Here is a 26705-nt window from a genome sequence, read left to right as displayed (position 1 = left end):
TAAATAAAGTTTGAAATATTTATTCCTTGACACTTTACAAAAAAAAAGAGAGAGAAATTTGTCAATCCTTGTTCTACAGTCATGATTTGTAAATACTCAAGTGCTGCTTTTCTGGCCCAGGGAATGTGAAGAAAGAGATTTGAACCTGAGTGTACTTCTTCCCTTATCAGGTCTCTGAATCTGCAGAAAATAAGGGAAATTTTTAGAGTTTGAAAATCAATGAATTTATCTTTAATAGCCCAATAAATATTGGCTTGATAATGCTATTAATAGCATATCAGAAATAATAATAATTCAGGGTCAGTGATATAAGTAATGATTGGATAGCATTAGTTAAGTTTAACAAACATTATTAACACTCTTTGTGATGGAACAATAGCTGGGTGAGGCGTGAGGTATGGGGGTGTAAGATTGTAGCAGAGAATGGAGTAGAGAACAGAAAAGGAGGATTTATTGAAATATCCTGCAAGGGAACAGGGGGCAAGAGGGAGCTATACACCTGTGTGTGAAGAAGGATTTGAGACTTTTACACTGGGTTTTCATAGGGTTTCTTACTTGGGGATCCAGTTTGCACGGGTTATCTGCTGGGATGTCTGCTCTTGGGTGCAGACCTTTGACACAGAAACATGTTCAGGCCCTGCCTCTGCATTATGGAACTGGGTTGGTTTACCTGTCATGGTGGTCAGTCTAATGGCCCAGTTCCCATGGCAGCCTTTTTGATGCCCTTATCTGTTCAAGTCTCTCAAACATGTCTATTGGGTAAGGAGTGGGAGCTTAATTTTTAACCTTATTAAATGATACCCTGACACGGTGTTGTGCCAGATGTATACTGCAGGAGTGATAACATCGTCCTTTCTCTGGAAATCACAGTATTTTTCTTTCCTTTTTCCAGGATTTATACTATTTTTGCTGATTTGATGGACACATGTTTTAATATTTGGTAATTAATAATATGATTTTGACAGGGAATTAGCAATAAAAAAATAAAGCAACCCCATTCAACCCCATTTTGCTGCTTTTGATTTTACCAATTGTCAGAAATTCTCTCTTAAGAAAATTTAGAATTGCTTCCATGTTTAGCCTTTGGGGATTTGGGGTTCTCTTTTTGGTAATTTATTTGACACTTATTCATATAAGAGTGTTAAGTCATAAAATGTATGCTTTGAATTGTTTCTGTCAGTTGAGACTTCCGAATTTAATGGATGCAGACAGGTGAAGAACAGGAAGAGGGAATGTAAATCACATGTATGAAAGTATCTACTGTTGCAGGAAAACAGAAACAAAATGTTATCTGGTGGGGTATTATTTAATAAGGTAAAAATTAAGCCCCCACCCCTTGCCCAGCAGGAAGGTTTGGGAGGCTTGAACACATAGAGAATTGATAAGGTTGCTTACGGTACCAAACCATAAGATGGATCCCTTTGACCAGGAATGTAGAGGCAAGGCCAGGACACATTCTGTGTCAAAGATCAACCCCCAAAGATCAGACACCCCTGCACTAACCAGCCCAAAACTAACTCCCCAATGAAAAACTGACAAAACCAGTTATAAAAGGGAGCCCCAAATCTTTCTTCACTTGCAGATCTTTCCTGTCTCCCCAGCTGCTTCTCTTGGCAGTGTTTTTGAACAAATGTGCCTTTTCTGTTCTCCAGTCTGCCTCTGGTGAAATTTTTCACCCCTGCACCTCTGGCCTGTCAAGGTATCATTAAGAATTTGAAAACCAAGCCCCCATTCCTTGCCCAGCAGGCAAGTTTGGGAGGCTTGAATGATAAAGGGAGTGGATGGGACTGCCTTGGAAACATGGACCCTAAGCTGGTGATGCACAGAACTGATGCTCCATTATGCTAATTCAGATCACACCCAAGACTAGTCACCCTAACCAATCAATGGTGCCTAGAGTATAAATAGAGACTTGGGACCCAAACTCTGAACAGTACACCCCTCCTGTTTCACCCTCTGTTTCTATTAGCAGTGTATTTCAATAAATTCACCTGGTCTGTTCTTATCTGTCTCTGGTGAATTCTTTCACCCCTGCAACATGGCCTACACCATGATTCTTCTCCACAACATTATATATCAATAAATCTTTGTTAGATAGAACGGTGTGATTTCTTATAAAAGAAGATGAAATCTAACCTCTTAACTACACCAATCTTCTGTTTACCCAAACCTCTACTCTTTGTTCTTTGAATTCAGCAAATAAAAATAAAACTTAAAAAAAAGCAAATAGCAACTACATCTACCAAGTTGCTCTGGATAGAAAGTTTGGCAGCATCTTTAATTTCTGTCTTTCCCTCACTTTCTATACCTATCCAAATCAGTCCTATTAGCTAACATCCTAAGCAACGTACCTCTCTGATCCACTCATCTCTCTTTGACTACTGCAAGTTTCTCAGTTGTTTTCCCTGTTGCATTCTTGTTCTCATACAATCTAGTTTCCCCAGTGCAAGATTTTTCTCAAACGCTAATTATTCAATTCATTCCACTCTCCAACACCTCTTTCCATTTTCACAATTAGCATAAAGTTCAGGCCATAACCCTGAAATATAAAGTTCTGAGTGACTACTTTCTGTGAATATCTTTGACCTTATCTCACAATTCTTTCTCCTTTGTCCACATGAAACACTGACCTTCTTTTTCTTACTGAAGGGTGATTCAGTCATTTCTGCCTCTCTGTGCTCCCCTCTGCAATTGTGCTTTCTCCTAAACTTTGCTGTATGCATCGTGGTCTGTAAATAGAGTTTATATTGTCATTTATTTAGGTATTATAATTTCAATTAAAGAACACTGTTTTATAGCTTTAAATATACATACATTTTATTAAAAATATCCTTAAGGGTTTCATATTTTGATGTTATCCTAAATGGTATTTTAAAATTCAATTGGTTTGTTTTGATCCTTTGTACAGATCCTATCACCATTTGTTATTTCTCTGTTGGGTTATTTTAAAACTTATTTATATTGCTTTTTTTCTGCACTGAAAAGTAAGTTTCATCACAACATTCTCTTTATATCTTGATCACTACAATCAGTTCTACAAAAGGACAGTGTAGTTTCTCAACAATTAGACATTGTTTATTTTGAGTGAATATAATATACTGGAAAACCTTGGAAAAAATGATTAACCTCCCTAAATCTCCTTCCTCATATACTTATTAATATATTTGTAAGTGCACATATTTATATATGTAATATATATAGAATTAAAACAATAATACTTATACTTCCTGATATTTATCACTATTAAATCACTTTATTTTGGTAAAAGTGTTAAAAGCAGCCTAAAAAATGAAGTATTCCGAATTTCCTAACATTTTTGTTAGGTATTGTTATGACCTGTTGGATTTGTTAGTTTATTCCTTCTCAAAGGAACTATTGTGTATATAATATTATTGTTTAATTATTATTTTTCTACTAAACTAGACTCCATGACACAATTATAGCCCCAAAAAAGAAAGACATGCTGAAAAAGAATCCTGAAATTACCTCTTGAAAATTTTATAATTTAAAGCTTACTAGTTTACTCCAACACTAGTAACTGTGCCTCCTTTTTTTTTTTTTTTTAAGATTTATTTATTTATGCTTACAAGAACAGGCCAGATGCGTGGGAGGGTGATAGGACTCACCAGAGACAGAATGAAGAGCAGAACAGGCAGACTGAAAGTACATTGCTGAGGGGAGCAGTGGCCGAGACAGGAGAGGTGTGCCATGCCATGTGGGTCAGCTCTGTGGCTGTGGATCGAACTTGTGCTTCAGTGGCTGTGGATAGCTGTGTCTTAACCCCTTGCACCACCAGGGAGGCCCTATTTGCTATTCTTTTTACAGTTTTAGCATGACAGTAAAGCATCTTACAAGGCAGTGACAGTATGGGGAGACCTTTAAAGCCAAAACCTAGGACAGGATTTCTCAGCACAAATGAAACGGCCTCTTGAGCATTCTACGGGTTGTCGTTAACTGGGTACATTTCTTTTCTTTTCTTTTCTTTTCTTTTCTTTTCTTTTCTATTTTTTTAAAGATTTATTTATTTTTTATACAAGAACCAGGGTACAGGCCAGATGCACAGGAGGGTGAGAGGATTCACCAGAGACAGAGTGGGGAACAGAACAGGCAGACTGACGAAATACACTGCTGAGGGGAGCAGTGGGCGAGACAGGAGAAGTCTGCACGCCATGTGGGACCCTTGCCGGTGGCCGGGCGTTGAACCAGCACTGCAAAGGCTGCAGGCAGCTTCGCAGCCCAGCGCTCAACTGCTGCGCTACCAGGGGAGGCCCTCCTGGTTTCCTTCTGAGCCTTGTAAGAGCAGGTCTGTGCAGTCCGCCCTGGAGGGATTTCGCTGGCAAAAGAGCATCCTAAACAGGTAACTGTGCTTGGGCTTTATTGGTTCTTCTCTTCTACTCCAGTCCCGGATGGTGCAGGAGGCCGCTGCTGATGGACAGACTGGCTCCCCACTGCTGGGGGCACCTCCAGGAGACCTGCTCTGCCTGCGGGGCACTGGGGCATGGAGGCATCTCAATGCTTTTCTCTGCCTGCAGGAGACAGTCAGAAATGGATTGTTCTGTTAACATGTCTATCCCATGAAACATTAAATTAGTGTTTGTTTGATACTGACTGCATTTGCTTCTCATGTATGAATGCACCCACACTTCCAACACATGGGTCATCAGATACCTGGATTTACTTGAAAATTTTAGACAGCATTTAGAAAATTTTAGAAAAGCCAGATGGGCCACATGGTGATACCACGGTGACATGAGATAGTGAAACAGACCTATCAAGGAGTATGTCATTAATTATTTGAATGATAGAATATAATATGCAATACATATTATGAAATTTTGACTTATTATGTGAACTTGAGGAACAAAAATACTTCTTGAAAATAGTTTGAGAAACTGAAAAACTAACTCTTGAAAGCTGACTGTGGAATGAGGGCAACTGGAGGGAGAAAGGGAGTGTTACAGGGCAGGGAGATAGGCACCCCAGACCCCACAAACCTGCCTGCTCTAAATGGGTTCTGCCATTTGCTGCATCAACACAAAACATGAGACTTTATGAAAAAAAAACTTTAATACAATTAGTAAACAAAACAGGAAAGGCAAAGAATATAGGTTCTAAGTCAAGCACCCAAAGTTACCCGTCCCCTCATGGGTAAAAGTCCACCCAAGCAGGATTGTCCCAGAGCAAGGCCCCAAAGCCTGCCACAAGTCTAAAGCATCTTCTAGTGGGGACCCACAGAAAAAGGGTCAGAAACAAGCAGACAAGTCTGGGAGGAAAAGAGCAAAATCTAAAAGCTGCCATTTGTTATCGCCCCATGGGTCTTTCACCCACATCTGTTACACCCAGTCCATGACCAAAAGGCAAGCCCAGTTTCTTCATGTGTCTCTCTGCTCCAAGTGCCTCCTCCAGGTCTCCTTCTGGTTCCATCCTGCTTCCTTCCTTCCTCCGTCCCTTCGGCAGCTGCTTCTCCCTGCTCAGCTCCACCCTCCTTTGGGTGGGGCAGGTAACCTGAAACTTTACCCTTTCCTGGGGAACACCCTGTTACAGGAGGAGTGAGAACAAAGAAAGAAGGGCTCACAGAGGTCTAGGGTGGGGGACTATGAATTCTTTGGTGGTGGGTGCACTGTGGCTGCAATGCCTGAAAAGGGGGAAGGATATTCTACAATTCCATTATGGAAATGATGTTGAAAATCAATGTTAACTCAATAAAAATATATTTTAAATAAGTAAAAGAAATAAAAATAATAGTTCAAAAATATATCTGCATCCTCATGTCCATTGCAGCATTATTTACAATTACCAAGTCAAGGAAATAACCTAAGAGTCCATCAGTGATGGATGAGGAGAAAATGCAGTTTGAGATCTTTAAAATGAGTTATAAAACAGTTCTACTCTACTGTACTTAATATAAGTAAATAAAATCAATTATTAATCATATAGGACCAAAAAGAATGTAAATAAACCTGACATTTATACTGTACATGTATCTAGGGGGCACAAACTTGGGTTTTTTATGTAATATTCTGTTTATACACATGGGTGTTGGTTAATAAAGTTGAAGATTGTAATGCAAGATACCAAGTATTTGTAAAGAAAGTATGGTTTGTTCCTTTTGCAAATGGGACAAAATGTACTTACATTATCATACTTAAAATTCTACAGAATAAATCACAATGGGTGATTTAGAAGTACAATTCCTCAGAAATAAATTCTTCATGTGACTAGAAATCTGTCTATGCCACATATTTAAAATATTACAAATTTTTGTGTAGCGTATAAATTATTTGAATTTTTCACATGCCTCTTTTCTCTGTTGTTTTTAAACAAGGAGAAACAAATTTTTCAGTAAATGACAAAAATTTTAACTATAGGTTTTTCAACCCAGACTGTGATTATATTCCACAACTACAAGGGTGCTGGGGGGTTGGGGTGGGGAGGAGGAAACATTTTTCTTTTGTTTTTTACAAATTGAGCTTGAAACACTGTAGGCTGTCAGGGATTAAAATGTAACCACTAGATGGCACGCTGTATCCTGAACAGATAAGAAAATTCAGAAAGTTGAGAGAATGACAAATTAGAAGCAACCTAGTGTTACCATGGTGAATTGCTTGCTTTGGTCTGGTTGCTATTCCCTAGGCCATTTCCCCTTTGTTCTTTCTAAATGCGCAAATTTGCTCTTTTATGAACATGGTTATATATTGTGCCAAGGGAAAAATAAATAAGAAACACACTGACTATTGTTAGAACACAGCTATGTATAATGTCCTATACCTATAAAGTTTAAGGGAGATTAAAAAGGAAGTTTAAACCATGGTAATTGTCATGATGAAATTTGCAATTTAGGTAAACAGAATTGGTGAAAATTAAAAAACAAATTAAACTAGTAATTGTGTATTAAACAAGAACTATTCTTTATAACTGTGGCTGAGTTTATGTCGTGAATTAGAGGATATGTGTCTTTAACCTAGCTCTCTCATAAATTTGTTGTGTTAATTGAGACATCGTTCTAAATATCTTGTTGTCAGTGTTTTCAAATATGTGAATTGAACAGAGTGTAATCTCTAAAGTCCTACTCAATTCTAATATATGATTATTCTAATGCTTTGGGAATGATATGAAAGGTAATCAGAAAAGTGCATATGTGTGTCTGGATGTGTACTCTATATTTTAAATGTAAAATTTTCAAGCATAGACAGGTATCTTATATGAGAAAGGAAGGAAGTCTTTTGAATCTAACCATGTGATGTGGACCTAGCCCATTTATTTTGGTGTATATCAAAATGTAACAAGTACTTGCATAGAAAATATCCTGAGAGCACATAAAAACATTACAGTTGAAATTGATTCTCTATAGAGGTACCTTTGTATTTTAGGTGACTCATAAGCCAAAACAGAAGAGAAATATTCAGAAATCTAATAATACAAATATTATATATATACATATATATGTTTATTTATTTATAACTCTGTTTTTCCCAGTGTAGGTATAAGAAGACCCTATATCTGAATCAATTGGAGTGTATGTTAGAACTAGAAATTCCTGAGCACCACCTGCAAAGTTATGGTTCTCTCTGATTTCTGGACTTTGAATTTTTCTCACTTTGTAATAAATTTCTGAACAAATGAATAAATGAAGAGGGAGGAATGGAGAAATATAAAAATTTATGTCTTCTAGTAGAAAAAAATAGGTGACTTCATGATAAATTATCACAGTATCTTTTTTGTACAGGAGTCCTAACATTCTTTTCACAGTGCTCTAGAACTCTACACGTAGTTGACTTTATTTGTTTATTTATTTTAAACATCAAATATTAATCTCACAGAAATCAATTCATTAACCATCCTGCCTGTACTCTAAAACCAGACAGTTTTTTTCTTCTTTCTTTTCTGTAAGGCATGTGTCTGGAAAGTTCTGATTATTGCTGAGGCATCCACTTCAAAGAGGCTTCATACCTCTGATATGGGTTAGTATCCAAAACAGAAAACAAAGCAAAAAAAAAAAAAACTTCATCAAACCCAACAATAAAATAACAAACAACTGATTACAAAATGGGCAGAGACTCTGAATAGACACTTCTCTAAAGAAGACATACAGATGACCAATAGGCATATGAAAAGATGCTCATCATCTCTTATTATTTGGGAAATGCAAATCCAAAGACCACTGAGATATTATCTCACACCTGTGAGAATGGTTATCATCCAAAAATCAAAAAACAACAAGTGTTAGAATGTGGAAAGAAGGGAACCTTTATGTACTGCTGAGTTTGTAAATTGTACAACCATTTTGGAGAGCTGTAGGGAGATGTCTCAAACAATGAATAATAGAAATTCCAAATGATCCATTTATCCCACTTCTGGGTACTTACCCAACAAACAAAAATAGTCATTTGAATAATGTTTGCATCCCCATGTTTATGGCAACTGTTTATAATAACCAAGAACTGGAAACAACCTAACTGCCATGGTTTGATGAATGGATAAAGAAAATGTGTATATATGCACAATGGAGTAGTATTCAGCTCTAAAAAATATGAAATCCTGCCATATACAATAATGTGGATAGACCTAGAGGGAGTTATAGTTAGTGAAGTGAACCAGAGAGAGAAAGAAAAACACCATATGATTGCACTCATATGTAGCATGTAGAGAAACAAAACAAACAGAGGAAGATGAGCTTAACAAAAATAAACTGCTTATAACACCATTGGCTTACCATAAGGAATGAGGGAAGGGAGGTTGGGTAAGTCAGGAAATGAAGGTGATGGTATGGTAAAGGATAGAAGTGAACTTTTAGTTGTAAATTAATGTACTCTATATGCATGTTGATTCTCAATGAGCCACATCTGAAGTTTACATGTTATAATGTGATAAAGAAAGAAAACAAAATCAAAGAGACCTCCACTTCAAAGATAGCTATTTTGAAAGAACCAAATTGCCAGCTACAGCGTTTACTGCCAGCTCCACCAGGGATCTCACTTTAGAGATCTTAATTGGTCTTCATAACAAATCATTTTAGCTGCTTATTTTTTTTCTCCTCCCATGCTTTAAACTCCTACTCTTAAGTTTTAAATTGACCAATAAAGCATGAGTCTTTAGGTCCCTACCCTCAGCTCCAGTGGAAGTAAATGCAAAGGTAGAACCCCAGTGCTTCTGTCTTTCTCTACCAGAAACCTTACTCTGTGCACCCAAATGTGCCAACACTTGTAATAATCTGTGTCTCTTAGTTTCCTCATAGTTGGCTGAGGGTGTTTGCAATTATAAGACCCACAGGGTCATCTATCTAGTTACAATGCTAGTATGATAGATTGAAACCAGTAAAAATACTATCTTAAGTGATTTGCTCAAAATTTTCTTTCTTGCACTTCCACTAATATCTGTCCATTTGTGAAAGTTTCGCTTATACATTACTGTCCTTTTCCCTCTAGAATGCATGCTCTTTGAGGGTAGTACTCAGTGATATCCTTGTTTCTTGCAGTTAGTCTCTCATGAGACTGGAGCCAACACAGTTTCCCAGGGAAACAGCTTTCCCTTAAAATGGCTTCTGACAGTGTAATATTACTGGGAAACAAAGAGCTATATATAAATATAAATATCACTCTAAATGACATCGACTTTATCAAGAAATTTTCCTAATCATCTTCATTTAAAAAAATAAAATATAATAAGCTTACAGTTTATAACACATCCAAGTCAAAACCAGAAAACTTAATCTCAGATAGCTCTTCATGCCTCTTCAGAAGTTAACTAGTGTTCTGATTTCTGTAACAATAGATCAGTTTGCACTGGTTTTGAAACTTTTTATAACTCAAATCATAAAACATATGCTTCCTTGACTATAACTTCTGTGTTGAAAACAATGGTTTTGCGATTCATCAAACAGTCTGTGTATCTGTAGACCAGCCTTTTTTGAGGATGTAGTGCATCCTTTTTTTTTTTTCTCTTTATTTATTTATTTATTTATTTTAATCATTGTTCATTTTTAAACAGTATTTGCTTCCCCACACCCCAGGTGCAGTCCCCATAGAGTTTCCTCACCAATGCACCCGTGCACCATCACCTCAGTCCCCTGTGCTCCTCCCTCCCTCCCTCTGATCCCTCTTCCTCCTCCTCCCCTGCAGGATGTCTCTGGTTTATAATTGTCTGTTTTTGTTTTGTTGTGTTTTGTACTGCTATTATTTTTTTACACTGATGTCTTATTTGGTTCCCCTATATTCCTGCTATAAGTGAAACCATCTGATATTTTTCTGGAATGAATTCTAACTGATTTTTCATTTTATGAATTTGCTCTATATCAGCTATACAGTTTATGTTGATTACTTGTATTTTTTCCACTTTGGAGCTAATCTGAGTAAAGATGCTGTAAACATTCTCAACATGTCTTTTTTTGTCTCTACATATTTGGTTTTTTAAGATATACATATTATATCTTAATATAGTGCTTTTGACAATGAGACATAACTTGCTCAAATCTGTCCTTTTTCACACTTCATTATTCTTTTCTGTCTGCTTCAGCTTGAGCACTTTCAATTGACCTGTCTTGGAAATTATTAATCATGTTTTCCTTTCTATTCAGACTACTGTGGAATCTATCTGTTGAAGTCTTAACACATTGCATTTTGCATTTTTAAAATGCCCATTTGTCTTTTTTTGTGAATTATATTCTTCCCTCTTTAACATTTTGAGGTCTTTGTATGCTAGTTCCAAACCTGGACCATCTCTGGATCTTTTCTTTTTTTGTGGACTATCTTTCCCCTCCTCAGCATTTAAAACCTAATTCCCAGCCACTTTGGTAATCCATGCAGAAACCTTTGAACTGTATTTTCCTGAATTGTGATTTGGAAAATCTCCTTAATGGGACAAGGGAGAATAAATATTACTTTGCATTGTAGTCCAATGTATGCAAAAATTTATTAAATGTATTTTGCCCAGATTATGTAGCCTTTTATAGAAGGTCAGTAAATGAATGATAGCCTTTGAGATTGGAAATAGAAGTTCTCTAATGATTCTAATTTGTAAATTTCAAGCCACAGAGACTTTATTTTGCCTGCTTTCTCATTATTTATTATTTTTGAACAAATATAAATGTACCACCTATTATTTGCCAGTATTGAGCATTGAGCTACAGATGCAACAAAACAAATATGGGACATACCTTCATGAAGATTGGAAAGGAAAATGTACAATACATAATTAAAGTGCGGAAAAATAATTAATCCATATCTTATAAAGGAAACAAAACTAGAAACAGAAGATGCTTTATGAATGCATACTGCATAAAGTCCCCAAATCAGGACATAATAAAATTAATTTTGTATTGTTGTTTCATAAATTCCCTATAGAACTGCACACATCCACAACACTGTGGGCAGTAGTCGCTGAAATAAAAGTGGGGACAGCATATTTCTTGCAACTAAGAATACTTGTTCTAAGTGCCTTGGGCACACTTTAATATTTGCAATGTGAAATGTCAACATGTGAGCGGAAAGATAGTCACCCAAAATACTATGTTTCTTGCAGAGACCATGAGTATGGATTCATTTATCTGAAGGAAGCAAGTAAATATATTTAAGTGAAATGATGCCCATGGGGACTACACGGGACATGTGAGTTTCCAATAGAACATCAGCTTTTCTCAGGGGAAAAGTCATTTCGTGTAAACAGTCTTTTGGCAGATGTTTTTAAAATGTTATTCATCAAAAAGTAAATTTTATTATATGAAAATGATAAACACTTCCCAGAAAAACTGAACTTAGAGGCACTTTCCCACAACCTTGTCCATCAGTATTAACAAAAATAGAAACTTAATACAAGGTTCACCAGGTCAAGAAATAATTGTTTTAATGTGATAACCCAAATTGAATGTTTTAAAGAGAATTTGAATCTTGATTTATTTAATTATTACTAAATGGAGTCACTAGTTCTTCAATTATTCCTCTACCATTAAATGGAGAGGCTTTTTTTTTTTTAAAGATTTATTTATTCAGACAAGAACTGGGGTACAGGCCAGATGCGCAGCAGGGTGAGAGGATTCACCAGAGACAGAGTGGGCAACAGAACAGGCAGACTGATGAAATACACTGCTGAGGCGAGCAGCAGGCGAGACAGGAGAGGTCTACTGCACCATGTGGGATTCTCGCCGGCTGGCCGGGATGGAACCAGCACTGCAGAAGCTGTGACAGGTTCACAGTGCGGCGCTCAACTGCCTGAGCCACCAGGGAGGCCCCAGATGGACAGTCTTTATTGAGTGTTTTTTTTTTTTTTAAGAGCAACACTAAGCTGAGGACATAGGGTACAGTACATACAAAGATAACGGGTCCTGTTTTCAAGGGACGCAATATTTTGAAAATACTGAGACCAATTTGGAAATTAATAGTACCATGAGTTGGTAAATTTTCTGGCACTGGCAGTAAGTATAAGTTTAACGAATGATGAATGGTCACAAGCTTATGTAGCTCAGAATGATCAGAAATGGTTTGGTTAATGAGGTAGGAGCAGAGATGGCTCTAAGTCACATTATGACCAGAGGTTGAAATAAGATAAATGACAATGGGAAATGTGAGGCCTTTAGGCTCATTTAGAAAGGTGTAAATGAACTTCGTTGAAGAACAGAGAGTAACCCAGATATTTGTTATCTATCCTTGCCACAAGCTACTCAAGAGAGGTTCATTTCAGGCCTCAAGTAACCAGTATGATTCTTTATCATCTGATTAGCATCTTAACAGATGAGACTCATTCAAAACCTTTCAGGAAATCGTTATCTGAGTGGGAAGTGACATTTACTTGAAATAGTTCAAGTCTGTCTTGTCAGATATAACAATGCATGATGTTTGTGACACTGTAAACAAGAATCATAATCTTATCCTTAATGATCATTAATAGACTTGGAAATGTTTTTTGTGGCTTTATAAAGAAATATTAAGAGTAGAGGTTAAATGTTATGCTTGCCATTCTAAAAATAGGAAAAAAGAAGATGTGTTCCATAGGATTATATGCAAATGATTTTGTAAATAACTTGTGAAATAGTCATTCCTATACCTCTATTATAAGATATTTGATTGATAGAATATGCGAACTCTGAAGAAGCTATTCCTCCCACTGAGCAGTAAAAGTCCCTTAACCACAGGTGACAGAACTCAGCATTAAACAGGAAACATACTTCCAGAAATAAAACTTAGAAAACTGGATAATACAAATATCCATGTCAGAGTCTGAAATCAATTTCTTTTCTGCTCTTTGAAACAACAAATAATAGAATGAAACAGAAAGCTTGTTTTGAGAGTGAAGAGAAGATCAGCCTGGCAAGAGACAAAGATTCTTGGGTGTTTCATGGAAGAGAGAAAATTAAAACTCCAGCTTTCTCATGGGGACAGTGAAGTTTACTGCATCCCCTACTGCTCCGTGTTTGGTGGCTGATAACAAGGCAGAGCCTTTTCTCTGAGTTGCTCATAGAACCAAATGTAGCTGTACAGCCCACTGAGCTGGCAACAGAGCTGTGCTACTTGAAGCTTGTTACCTTTTGTTGATTTTCCTTAATCTCAGTTGTCAGCTCAGTTAAACTTTGACCATGTGAGGCAATCCATAAACATGCAGGAATCAGGATGCAAGAGCAGAATTTTAGTCTTACTTCTTTTATCCTCACTAGAAGCAGGAAAATATCACAAACACTCTTCTAGAGGCTTCATTAGCAGAATTCCCACCAGTCACAATTTTCCATTATTATGACTTGTCCCTCTGCAAATATCATAAAACATTCTATATATGTACTCATCTGTAATACTACCCTGAACTTTACCTTCAGATATTTACTGTATATGATTTTATAAAAATTATCTAAGCATTACCAAAATGTTATATATATATATATATACATATGCATACATACACATTTGTGTGCATTTATGTAACACAAAATTAAAGTTGTATTGACTAGAATCTAGTAAAAGGTAAATCTCCCTTCCATCCTCTCTCCCCTCCTCCCATATTACTTGTATCATAGTAATGATATATCCTTCCAGAGATATTTTATGCATATGCAAATATCATCTATAATAATAGCTTTCTAGACACACTTTTGGTTTTCATTTAGCAATATAATTTGGAATTCCATTTAACTATATATAGAATATATTATGTTGTATTATTTCATACATGTATAGATCATGCTTTATTTTTTAACTAGTCCCATGTGGATGGATAGATGGATAACTTATTTATAGTCTTTTGCTTTTACATCTAATTATAAATGAATAAACTTTTACATATATATATGTACCCATATAGAAATACACATGTCAAAAATATTTCTCAGATTTAATATCTAAGGAAGGTATGGTTAATTTATGATCACACCAGTGAGTGTGTAAGAGCATGACTACCCATAGCTACTTTCCTTTGCTTCTGTAATTGTATAGCTCTTCATAACAGCAAATATCATGGTGGTTTTTTTTTTTCTTTTTTCACCTCTATAATTTTTTTCTCTATCTACAAACTCTGCTTCAGAATCAGGTCTTTAGATTTATATCAAATACACCTTCCATCAGAATATTTACTGATATTTCACAAAGGCTAACTGTAGAACTTCATGCAATCTAAGGAAAAGCATATATATCCTTACCACGTTTTTTCATTTCTTAGTATATTCCAAATCATGGAAATGAGGATAAATTCAGTTCTTTGAATTTTGTATAGTTTACCTATTAACATCATTTTGATATTTGTTTTATAATTATCCATTGGGTTTCAGAAAAAATTTAACAACTCTCATTTATCACTTCCATTGTGTTATTTAAATTGGTATATAACTACCTCTGTAAATGCCTCTTATTGGCATTTGTTTCAACCTCTTGCACATCCTGGAGTTGACAGTGAATTTAACATTTCATTCTCTATATATGAAAAGCGATAGTCTTTTCTAGCCTGGAAGGACGACATCTAATATGTCACAGCTTTTTTCATCAATGCACATAAACAAGCAAATAAACAAAAAGTAGAGAATTTTGTGAGTTTGTTTATCAATACCTATCCTGTAAAATGGCAACTGCAGACAAGGAGCTGCATCTTCTCTTACAAAAGTTAACACAGTTTAAGAAATTTGTAATCTTTATAAATGTCAAAGCAACCAGGTGCTTGGTTCTCAAAATCTATATATGCAAATTTTACTGAGTGAATTATGTGAAAGAGATGGAAAAAGATAATTATAAGATTTGATGTAATTTCTCAGATTTTAATGATAGTAAATTTTCTTAGCTTTGTCATATTTAATCTTTCTTGGCACTTTCTTCCCTTTTCCACCATTCCCTTAAGAGCAAGAGAGTTGAGGATTCTGCCAGTCAGGTTTCAGATAAAGGATTAGAACAGTTAGAATTACAAACCAGCAGATAACCTATCATTCATTTATCTATTATCTATCTATCTATCCATCTATCTATCTATCTATCATCCTACCTACCTATTATCTATCTGTCTTTTATCAGTAAGCTTGATAGCAATGAATTGGTTTACATAATTACTCAAGTTATCTGAATAAGCAAGCTTTTACTTCACGAGCAGGCAGTCAGGAAAAGAAAATCAAAATCAGGTTATAACTTCATAAGCATGAACAGACAGAAAGTGAGGCCCATCCTGAGGAATTGAAGAACTATTGCAAACACAAGGGTGGTTGGAATGTTTGAACCCAGTGAAGGACTAAAACATTCTTTTAAAGGCTTTCAACAGATTAAGTCAGACCAAAACAGAGTAATCTCCCTTTCAATTAAGTCAGCTGATTAGAGGCCTTAATTGCATCTGCCAGATCACTTCACCACTGCCCTATGTATATATTTTCATGAACAACTGAAAGAAGGTATGTGCATTTTATAACACATCTGCTACTGCCTTCATGGTATTCTCTAAGTATAATAGAGACTCTCTTCTACTTTACTCTACATGGATAATTTTAGAAAGGGAATTCTGACCACCACAGTTCCACATAGCCAAGTTGACACATCACAAAGTCATGACTAGTAAAATTGTTATCCATTCATTATCCTGCTTTTGCTTATTGATACTGGTGTTTTTAAAAGCATGTTTTAAAATAAATTTTGTATCCCAGAGTCCAAATATTAATGATTCCAGGAAATATCTCTAACTCCACACTGTCAAATATGGTACTTACTAACTAAAGTTAAATCTGTATCAATCAGAATTTAATATTCACATTTGGAAAATTTAATTTTGTGGAATCAGTCACATTTGAAATAGTAATAGAAACACATGGATAGTGACTACAATGTTGAATAGTGAAAAAATAGTGCATTTTCTATTTTTATCATTACAGAACATTCTACTGTCTGATACATGGACAAACTTTTCTAAGAACTATAAGAATATTTCATTTATGTGTGTTACTTGAAATTTTCTTACCCTGTTTTTAATTGTTTAGACTAATCTTTCACATAAAATTTTAGACTAATCTTTTAGACTAATCTTTCACATAAAATTTAAAATACCACCAGATAGAAATTTTTCTTACTTAAAAAGTTGTAGTTATAGCAATGTATCAAACTGGTTTAGGTTGTTGGGGGTAAAGGGCATTGTTTGAGTCAGGGAGAGGTGCTGGGGGAACTGCCTGAACTTTCCACTCAATTTTGTTATAAAGTTGCTCTAGAAATGCCTACTGATAGTTTTTTCCTTTAATTCCTAGTGTTAAAAAAATCCTCATTTGTGCCCCCTCCACCCTGCCACAATTTCACATCTATTGGCAGACAAAAATGACTTTGTGAGAGCTGTGAAATACTGTACTATAGGACAAAGGTACAGTAAGAAGTCTTGCCAACCTGTAAAAGGGTAAACGGCCTACATAACTTGGTCTTGATTGTGGACTTTGTAGTAGCCTATGATTTAGCCTCATTCCATCACAGTCCCCAAGAGCCTTTTATTTATTTATTTATTTATTTATTTTTTATTAGATAATAAATTTTATTGTTATATTCCCCATACAATTGCAGCCCCCCCATTCTGACCCCAATCCCTCCCCTCCCGCCCCCGCCCCCCTAAAAGTGTCTCTGGTTCATAGTTTTTTGTTGATTTTGATTTTCACTTTCTTATAGTTATTCATTTTCCTGGTCCCTTATTTAAGTTTTCTAGATTCCTGCTATGAGTGAGACCATCCGGTATTTTTCTTTTTCTTTTTGGCTTATTTCACTGAGCATGATCCCTTCCAGCGCCATCCATGTTGCTGCAAATTGCATGTGTTTATCTTTTTTGAATGCTGAGTAATATTCCATGGTATATATGTACCACATCTTCTTGATCCAGTCATCTATTTTTGGGCATTTGGGTTGTTTCCAAAGCTTAGCTATTGTAAACAGTGCTGCTATAAACATAGGGGTGCAGGTGTTCTTTGGAATTGATGTTTCTGTGTCCTTTGGGTAAATTCCTAGGAGTGGAATTGCTGGATCATATGGAAGCTCTATGTTTAGTAGGTCCAGAAATCTCCACACAGCTTTCCACAGTGGTTGGACCAGTTTGCACTCCCACCAACAGTGCAGAAGAGTTCCTTTTTCTCCACACCCTCGCCAACATTTGTTGTTGCTAGTTTTTTTAATATGTGCCATTCTCACTGGTGTAAGATGGTATCTCATGGTAGTTTTGATTTGCATTTCCCTGATTACAAGTGATGTTGAACATTTTTTCATATGCCTGTTGGCCATTTGCATTTCCTCTTCTGAGAAGTTTCTTTTTAGCTCTTCTGCCCATTTTTTGACTGGATTGTTTTCTTTGTTGTTGTTGAGTCTCATCAGCTCTTTGCAGATTTTTGTGATCAGTCCTTTATCATTAGTGTTGGGTGCAAAAATGTTCTCCCAGTTGGTGGGGTTTCTCCCAAGAGCCTTTTAAAACCTTGTCTTAGATAATCACCCACAGATGAGAGTCCTTGTGGAAGTCCAGATTTCCAGTGGAAATTTCTAGCATACAGTTGGTTTAAAAATTTTGAATTTGGATGTTTTGGATAAAATTAATAAATAGTAATAATAAGTTTGTACCTATCAATTATACTCTAAATCTAAATGAACTAAATTCTCTAATAAAAAAATAATTGTGGCTGGATGGATTTTAAGTATGATCTCACTACCTGCTACCAAGAGATCATATTTCAGAGCACACATAGGGTCAAGATGAAGGGATGGAAGTTTTTCCATGCAAAAGAAAATCAAAATAGAACAGGTATAACTAAACTTCTGTCAGAAAAAATATATACTTTACGTCAAAAGTGGTAAAAATGAGACAAGGCCATTAAAATGACAAGGGGATTAACCAATCAAGTAAATAGGGCAATCATAAATTGTCCACACAATAGAATACATAAATATGTTAAACAAATTGTTAACCGATCTGAAGGGAGACATATACAACAATACAATGATAGCAGTGCTCTTTGATATTCCAATTTCAACAATGGATATATCATTCAGACAGAAAGTCAATAAGGAAATGTTGAACTTGAACTATGCTTTAATACCAATGCATTAGGCCAAATACACCTAACACTTTCTTCTCAAATACATATGGATCATTCTCCACTATAGATGATATGACAGGTCACAAAAAAAAAATCTTAAAAATTCAAGAGTATTAAAAATATACCAACTGTCTTTTAAAAAGCAGGATTTTTTTTTTAAAGGCGATATTATATAACACATCCTCTTATCAATGACTCAAGGAAGAAATCAAAAAGGAAAAACAAAGAATATGTGAAAACATATTAGGAAATAAGAAGGAGCACCTTCCCTGATGGCACAAGGAGTTAAGTCTCAGCACTATCAAGTTATCAGTAGCCACTGCAGCACAAGTTCGATCCCCAGCCAGGGAGCTACCCACATGGTGCAGCAGACCTCTCCTGTCTAGTCTGCTGCTCCCCTCAGCAGTGTAGATCTACTGTTCTGAAGTAGATCTGCCTGTTCTGCCCCCCACTCTGTCTCTGGTGAATCCTCTTACCTCCCTGTACCTCTGGCCTACACCCCAGCTCTTATATGCATAAATAAATCTTTAAAAAAAAAAAAAAGAAAGGACGATTTCAAATAAACTACACATCCTTACAACTTAAGAAACAAGAAAAAGAACAAACTGAATCCAAAGTTAACACATGAAAGGAAATAAAGACCAGAGCAGAAATAAATGAAATAGAAATTAGAAAAAATATTATAGGTCAACAAAACTAGAAAAAATATTATAGGTCAACAAAACTAAAAACTTAAAAAAATAGTAGAATTGAAAAATCTTTAACTTAACAAAGTAAGAGAGATGACAAATAAAATCAGAAATGAAAGATGAAACATTACAACTGATACCATAAAAATACAAAGGATCTTGACAGCATTGTGAACACTTATAAATTTTTAGAAACATACAGCCTACTAAGACTGAAAACAGAAAATCTAAACGGAACAATTTCAAGATTGAATCCAGTAATCAAAAACATGCCAACAAAGACAAACTCATAACTAGATGGATCTACTGGTGATGCTGCCAAAAATTTAAAACATTAATGTCAATCTTCCTCAAATGTTTCCAAAAGTTAGAAAGGAAATGCCAATCTAGCATTACCTTCATACCTAACTTAGATAAAGATACTACAAGAAAAGTATAGACTTATTTCTCTGAAGAACATAAATGTAAAAGTCCTAAACAAGATATAAACAAACCAAATTCAACAGCATATTAAAAGTATCAAATACCATGATAAAATGGGATTTTTTTTATCATTAGGATGCAAGATTGATTCAACTTTTGCAAATCAACAAATGTGATGTACTATATGTATAGTGCATATATACATACATACATATATAGTGTGTATATGTGTGTGTATAGGTATACATCTATATATTTATATAGTGTGTATACATATATATATTTTTTCTGTGGCTGCAGTACTTGTGCAAATCTCCCTGTACATGGCCCTTTAGTTCTTCAACGATTTGCTGGAATTTGGAGTTGACTGCCCACCAAAGCATTTTTTTACTGCTGATGAGCAAATTTCCCTCTCCCCAAGGCCTTCTATGTATACTTTGCTTCCTATCATCTGCCAAATACTGTCTTTCCCAGTGGCCAGCAGGAGGCCCAGACTAGGGAGATGCAGAACCTGAACTTGATCCTAACATGGCATCAAGCACCTGCTACAGGCTCCCACACCCGCCCCAGATCCTTGTCCTAGTCATCCTCTGTCTACTCCTGGATATCTTTACACCCAACCTGTGTCCCCATGAACATGCTGTTGTACAGCACCTGTGAGAAGCAGAAGTTTCCATCCTCGTGGAGACCATGCTTGTTTATAACTTAACCTATACCCAGGAGTTATGCATGATTGGCAGTATCTCCATTGGCACGGAGAAGGTTTGCTGTTTTCTTGATTTGCCCATGGGCTAAACTCAAGCCCATCAAGCACAATACAATACAAAAATCGTAGATTTTTTTAATACAACCTGGTGACAGCAGGCTAGGATCAAGTTCAGGTTCTGTATCTCCCTAGTCTGGGCCTCCTGCTAGCAGCTGGGAAAGTCAATCCTTGTCAGGTGATAGGAGGCAAAGTACAGATAGAAGGCCTTGGGCAGAAGGGGAATTAGCTCATCAGCAGTGAATAAAATGTGCAGAAGCTGAAGTATATCCAGAGAGTGACTCTGGGAAAGAAGCAGAGAGTGAATTCTTAGGTTGTGTGGTCAACAGGAAAGCAAAAGCTCTGAGAGAGCAGAGGAGGTGGCACCAGGAGAACTACGCCTAGTAAGTTAAACCACTGCTTGAGCTGGAGGGATTCTGCTACTACTCCAAGGAGGATTTCTCAAATATGCTGCAGATAAATCTGTATGTAGGTACCCTCCGTAGCCTGGTTGTTCAGGCCCATTCTAGACACCCCATCCATCTTGGAAATTACAAAGCCCACATCGGGAGCCTGGAATGCATGTCAGATACTCCAGAGTCCATGCAGGGTACAGCAGGGTCCACACCAGATGCCCCAGATCCACACCAGATTCTGAGAGTCCCATGCTGCATACCAGGGATCCTGCTTCATATAGATAACTTAGCATTTTCTTAATTTGAAATGTAATTCTGTGGGGGTAAGAACTTAATTGTAAGATCCTCTTAACAGATTTTGAAATGTGCATTACAATATTTTTAATCATAGGCTCAGTGCTGTACAGTAGTACTCTAGAATTTATTCATCTTGCTTTACTGAGTTTATTCATCTTGCTTTGTACTGATTAATTAGCAACTCATTTTTGACACTCCTCTCATCACTTAAGTCAACATTCTGCTGTTTGCTCCTATTAGTTAATTATTGTAACTATTGTAGATATATCATAAAGCATCATTAGTATAATCATGCAGTATTCCTCCTACCACTTGCTTAGCTAGCTTATCATAATGTCTCAAGTTTTATTTTTCTGTTTGCATATGGCAGAATTTCCTTCTTTTGAAGGCTGAAAAATATTCCATTATGTGAATATATTACCTATTCTTCATTCATCCATTGATGAACATACATAGGTTAGAAGCTTTTATCTTGTACCGGAATACATGCAGTTTATATAATGATTTTTATCCTCTCTGAAAGAATAACAATTTTAAATAATCTAGATTAGTGACTTCTATTTCAAAAACTGCTGTAAATTAATAACACTATATACTTAATTTTCTTAGGAATACTGCTTTAGATGTGAATATTAAATACATATCAAAAATGTAAATATTATTTTGTTTTATTTTTAACCTGACCTTATTTTCTCATGAATGATATGTACACTTTTGATTAGCATCACCAAGCACACTTTCTTAAAATGAAATCAATAAAAGAATTTAAGCCAAAAAGCAAGATATATTAGAAACTAATCCAAGTCAAACAAAACATCAGATAATAAAAAGAGAGTTTAAGCACATTATCTATTCCCTAAATAAAAAGGAAGGCAAGCTGTTTAATACAAAAGTTAATTGTTTGTGACATTGAATAAAGTCAATGCAAATAAGCAAGTCTATGTTATTATTGAATATTTACATAATTACTAATGAGATAATTTTAAGATACCAGCTGATGTAATATTCATTAGAAGCATTAACTGGATGACTTTGGTGAGAATACGCCAAAAGTGAAAAGCAGAGAATAATGTGAGTATACTACCAAGTTTTGAAAATTGATACTTTCTTTCTCATACTTACATTGAAAATGTATTTTAGTACATATTCAATATATTTCAAAACAGATTTCAAGGGAAAATATATTTTTTTCTTTTTTTTTTCCCAAAGATTTATTTATTTATTTCTATAAGCACTGGGTACAGTCAGAAGCGCAGGAGGGTGAGAGAATTCACCAGAGCCAGAGAGGGGAGCAGAGCAGGCAGAAGGACCGAAGTACACTGCTGAGGGCAGCAGCGGCAGGAGAGGTCTGCGCGCCACGTGGGACCCTCCTCCGGTGGCCGGGGAGCAGCCAGGGATCGAACCAGCGCTGCAGAGGCTGTGGGCAGCTTCGCAACCCAGCCCTCAACCGCTGCGCCACCGGGGAGGCCCATATTTTTTTCTTAATTAAAGAAATGTTCTTTTATTTTTTTTACTTCCTTCAGTGCCTTCCCTCGTATTCTTCTTTTCTAATTCACTTATGTCCCATTTTTTCCTTCCCACAAAAGATGGAAATTGCTTTGGTCTATCCTAGGTTTTATTGTTCACCTGATGCAGGGTTCTAATGTCTTACCAGGGAGTTAAAATTTATCAGTAAGTTGAATATGAATGAATAAATTCTATTAGCTCAGAGGTACTTATCTGACTTCTTTAAGATTTGCTACTATCTGCTTAATGTTTGCATGAATCTTGATTCTCTCCCAAAGTAAGAGCTAGACAGTAAATGGCAAAACTAAATAAGAGTCCATTTAGATACATAAGTAGTAATACACTGATAACAAGATCCAGCTGTGAAAAGCCATAACACTCTTTAAAAAATAAAATAGAATATGAGCAACACAAATTATTTGTAAATCTTCATTTATATTAGGCAATAATCCTCAAGACATGGTGTATGTATGGGATATTTTTTATAATGTTTCCTCATAAAGAGCTTCAAACTCTAGAGAAATAAATGTTTTCATAACTATATTTGTGAGATAGATACATTTTTTTCCATTGATAGAAAATTGTATCTTATGCTTGACAACTGTGTGTAGTAAATAGTCTGATTGTTTTGGAAAAGTAGATTCAAAAAGCAATGACTGATAAAGAGTTTTGTGACAGAAAATATACACCCAATTTCATAATTCACAGGTGAACCTTGAATACTTTTTACAAGACTCATTGGAGCTTGAAAGACAATTGTTTGTTTTTGTTTTTAGGGGAATGATCTCTTGTTGGTGAGCTATCAAGTCAGTGGCCAACTGCGGTGATTTCTTTCAATTCTCAGTCCTCTTTCCACAATGGATGTATCTTTAGTGAGTCCACCTTAGCATATGCTCCCACTACAACTCTTTGTAGACTGGACCCCTTCAGCCTCTGTGCCAGTGGTTATCTTTTCTGACTAATGGAAACCAGGCCACAGGAAGCTTATTTTCTGTGCTGTTAGTGCTACTATAACATCTTTCATTACTTTCTTTTCATTAACTACTCTGAATTTTCATGTTAAATAAAGCCTAGAAAAAACTTTGTCTCTTTGACAATCCCAAATGATTTATGTATTTATAAACAGAAGCAGAGAATCAAATTTATGAAACTCAAGATCTTCATAGACATGAATGTGTTTAATTGAAACTAAGCTAGAGATCAAGAATTAGAGTTTTCCTACTTTTGCGATGACTTGGAATCTGAAACAGTCACACCAAAATTGGTTCTCTAATTAATCCAATAAACTAATTAATAATCTAATAAATAAATTCATTAATCCAATAAATATGGGGGTGTTTTATTATACACCATAAGTTAACTGATATAATCTGGTAGGTACATCATCATGTATTTTAACCACTATTATTTTTGGACTGGGTACTGTCCACAAATGATTGTCAGGCTTTTCTGCCCTCCAGCCATTAGGATTAATGGTGGATCCCTGAAGTCCTGAATGCATGACTGATGGCAGGCACCTGGATTTTGCTACATTGTTATATTCAGTTGTATGTTCTTTATTTATTTATTTATTTAAAAAGATTTATTTATTTGCGTACAAGAACTGGGGTATAGGCCAGAGGTGTGTGGGGGTGAGAGGATTCACTAGAGACAGAGAGGGGAGCAGAACAGGCCGATTGACTGAAATACACTGCTTAGGGGAGCAGTGGGCGAGATAGAAGAGGTCTGCTGCGCCAATGTGGGTAGCTCCCTGACCAGCAGGAGATTGAACTCATGCTGCATAGGCTGGCAATAGCTTGATAACACTGTCTTTAACCCCTGCACCACCAGGGAGGCCCTGTGACAACTATTCTTAAAAATGGAATATGATAACTCTAAGCATAGCTTGGATAAGAAAGTTAGGTCATACATTTCAACAACTAGGCTGTTGCTAAAAATTTGGTTGAATTAAGATCTTTTTATGATAATTTCAGAAATACAAATACAGAAAGTATTTGTCTTTTTTCCCCCGTCTTCTGCATCTTTTCAGTATTCACTTAATTTTCTTGAGAACAGGGCTAGTCATTTTGTTCAACTTTTAGACAAAGGAAAGACAATTTCTCATTTTAGCTTTTATTCTATCAAAAATAATTAAAGATGATTGTGTTCACTTAAAAAGTTTACTCATCATCTACGTAATTCAAAATCTTCCCAGGATTTAAAATATGGAGAAATTGCAGAGAATGTAAATTACTTTTATACATAGCTTTAGATGTAAATATTCTGAAGATGTAAGCTATTTTCATTTTAACTAAGTTATTGTAGCTAAGATAGTTAATCTCACAACTCTTAATTAGAATGTTCTCCATTTTCAGGTAGTTGTGATTTATATTTTTATGTAAGCATGATAAAATGCTGACATTTTCATTGTACTGTTGCCTATTTCTAAAAGTATGCTTTTTTATTTTTCTCTGGACAATTCTTTACATATCATTAGGAATACCCTTAAAATAATTAAGACATATTAAACCTTAACAACTACAATAGAAACCACCAGCAAGATTTCCTTCTATGAATAGTTGAGCATTTAGGCTAATATTACTTTAAGGCATTGAAAGGTAAATACTGCTTTAGACAAAACACAAAAAAGCTAAAAGTAATCAGAAACAAAGGTCTCCCTCATGGCACAAGGGGTTAAGTCTCAGCACTATGCAGCTATCTGTAGGCCACTGCAACATGAGTTCCATCCCTGGCCAGAGAGCTAACCCACATAGCACAGCAGACCTCTTCTGTCTGCCAGCTGCTCACCTCAGCAGTGTATTTCAGTAGATGTGCCTGTTCTGCTCCCTATTCTGTCTCTGGTGAATCTTCTTAACTTCTGCACATCTGTCTGGCCTGCAACCCAGCTATTGAATGCATAAATAAAGATATCTGAAAAAGAAAAGTAATCAGAAACAATTTTTTTTAAAGATTTATTTATTTATCATACAAGAACTGGGTACAGGCCAGAATTGCAGGGTGGGGGGGCAGTGAAAGGATTACCAGAGACAGAGTAGGGAGCAGAACAGGCAGACTGACTGGAACACATTGCTAAGGGGAGCAATAGGCCAGACAGGAGAGGTCTGCTGTGCCATGTGGGTCACCTCCCTGGCTGGGGGATCAAACTTGTGCTGCAATAGTTGCAGATAGATTCATAGTGCTGACACTTAACCCATTGCACTACCAGGGAGGCCCCGAAACAATAATATTTTTAAAATTTTCTTAGTAGATACCACGTTACACCAATTAAACTAACAAAACAAAAACAAAATGATAATCTCCAATGAAAATAAACATTTAGCTTTGTTGAAAAACTGCTTCAAAATATGTAAGCTGTACACCAAATAATATGAATTAGTGTTGATCAGCAATAGTTAATTTTACATAAATTTTTTTTCCTATCCTGATTGCAAAAATAATTGCTTTTCTATATATTAACTGGACTCTATATTCCAGTGGACTCTATGTTTTAGATTAATTTTTAAAACATGGTTGTTTATTCTGTTAATTAAATTATTCAATATTGGATCTTACAACTCTTTGCAGAACTTGGGAATATAGATGAAAGAATGGATTTTGGACATTTTGCAAAGTTAAGTTATTTTGGAAAATTTTAAATGTGAATTTAATTTTATTTTACATTGGATAAAAGAGAAAAATTTGGAAATAAAATTTTAAAATATATGTTTAAAATAATAAACTTCATTTTACATGGTTTCTTTCAGAGCTTGTTTAAATAATACATAAAAATAGGAAACAAGTTTATGAAGACTTTTTAAATGATTGAGACACTGTTTCTTTTTAAAATTGTTATAACCTCTAAATGGAATTATTAATAACTACTTAATATTAAAAAATCAGAAAGAAGATAAGCAATAGGAATAATATAGAAGTTAAGCATATAAATGAATGGTTCATTTTTTAAGTTCAGAAGCAATAATGAATATATTTTACAAAGCTCAGAAAAACTCTCTATCACATAAGAGTAAGTAGCAGGAAGTTGATCTTACTGGTGCAGATCATGGCTCTGAGTAACCCCTGTGATTCCAGAAAAACTGGGCTGAGAATGTCAAATACTATTGTTCTATTCCTAGAATCTGGTCTGTCTAGAAATAGAT

Source organism: Talpa occidentalis, unplaced genomic scaffold (genome assembly GCF_014898055.3).
Source record: "Talpa occidentalis isolate TD23 unplaced genomic scaffold, MPIMG_talOcc4v2.1 talOcc4.6, whole genome shotgun sequence".
NCBI classification, from domain to species: Eukaryota; Metazoa; Chordata; class Mammalia; order Eulipotyphla; family Talpidae; genus Talpa; species Talpa occidentalis.
This window is presented reverse-complemented; position numbering follows the sequence as displayed.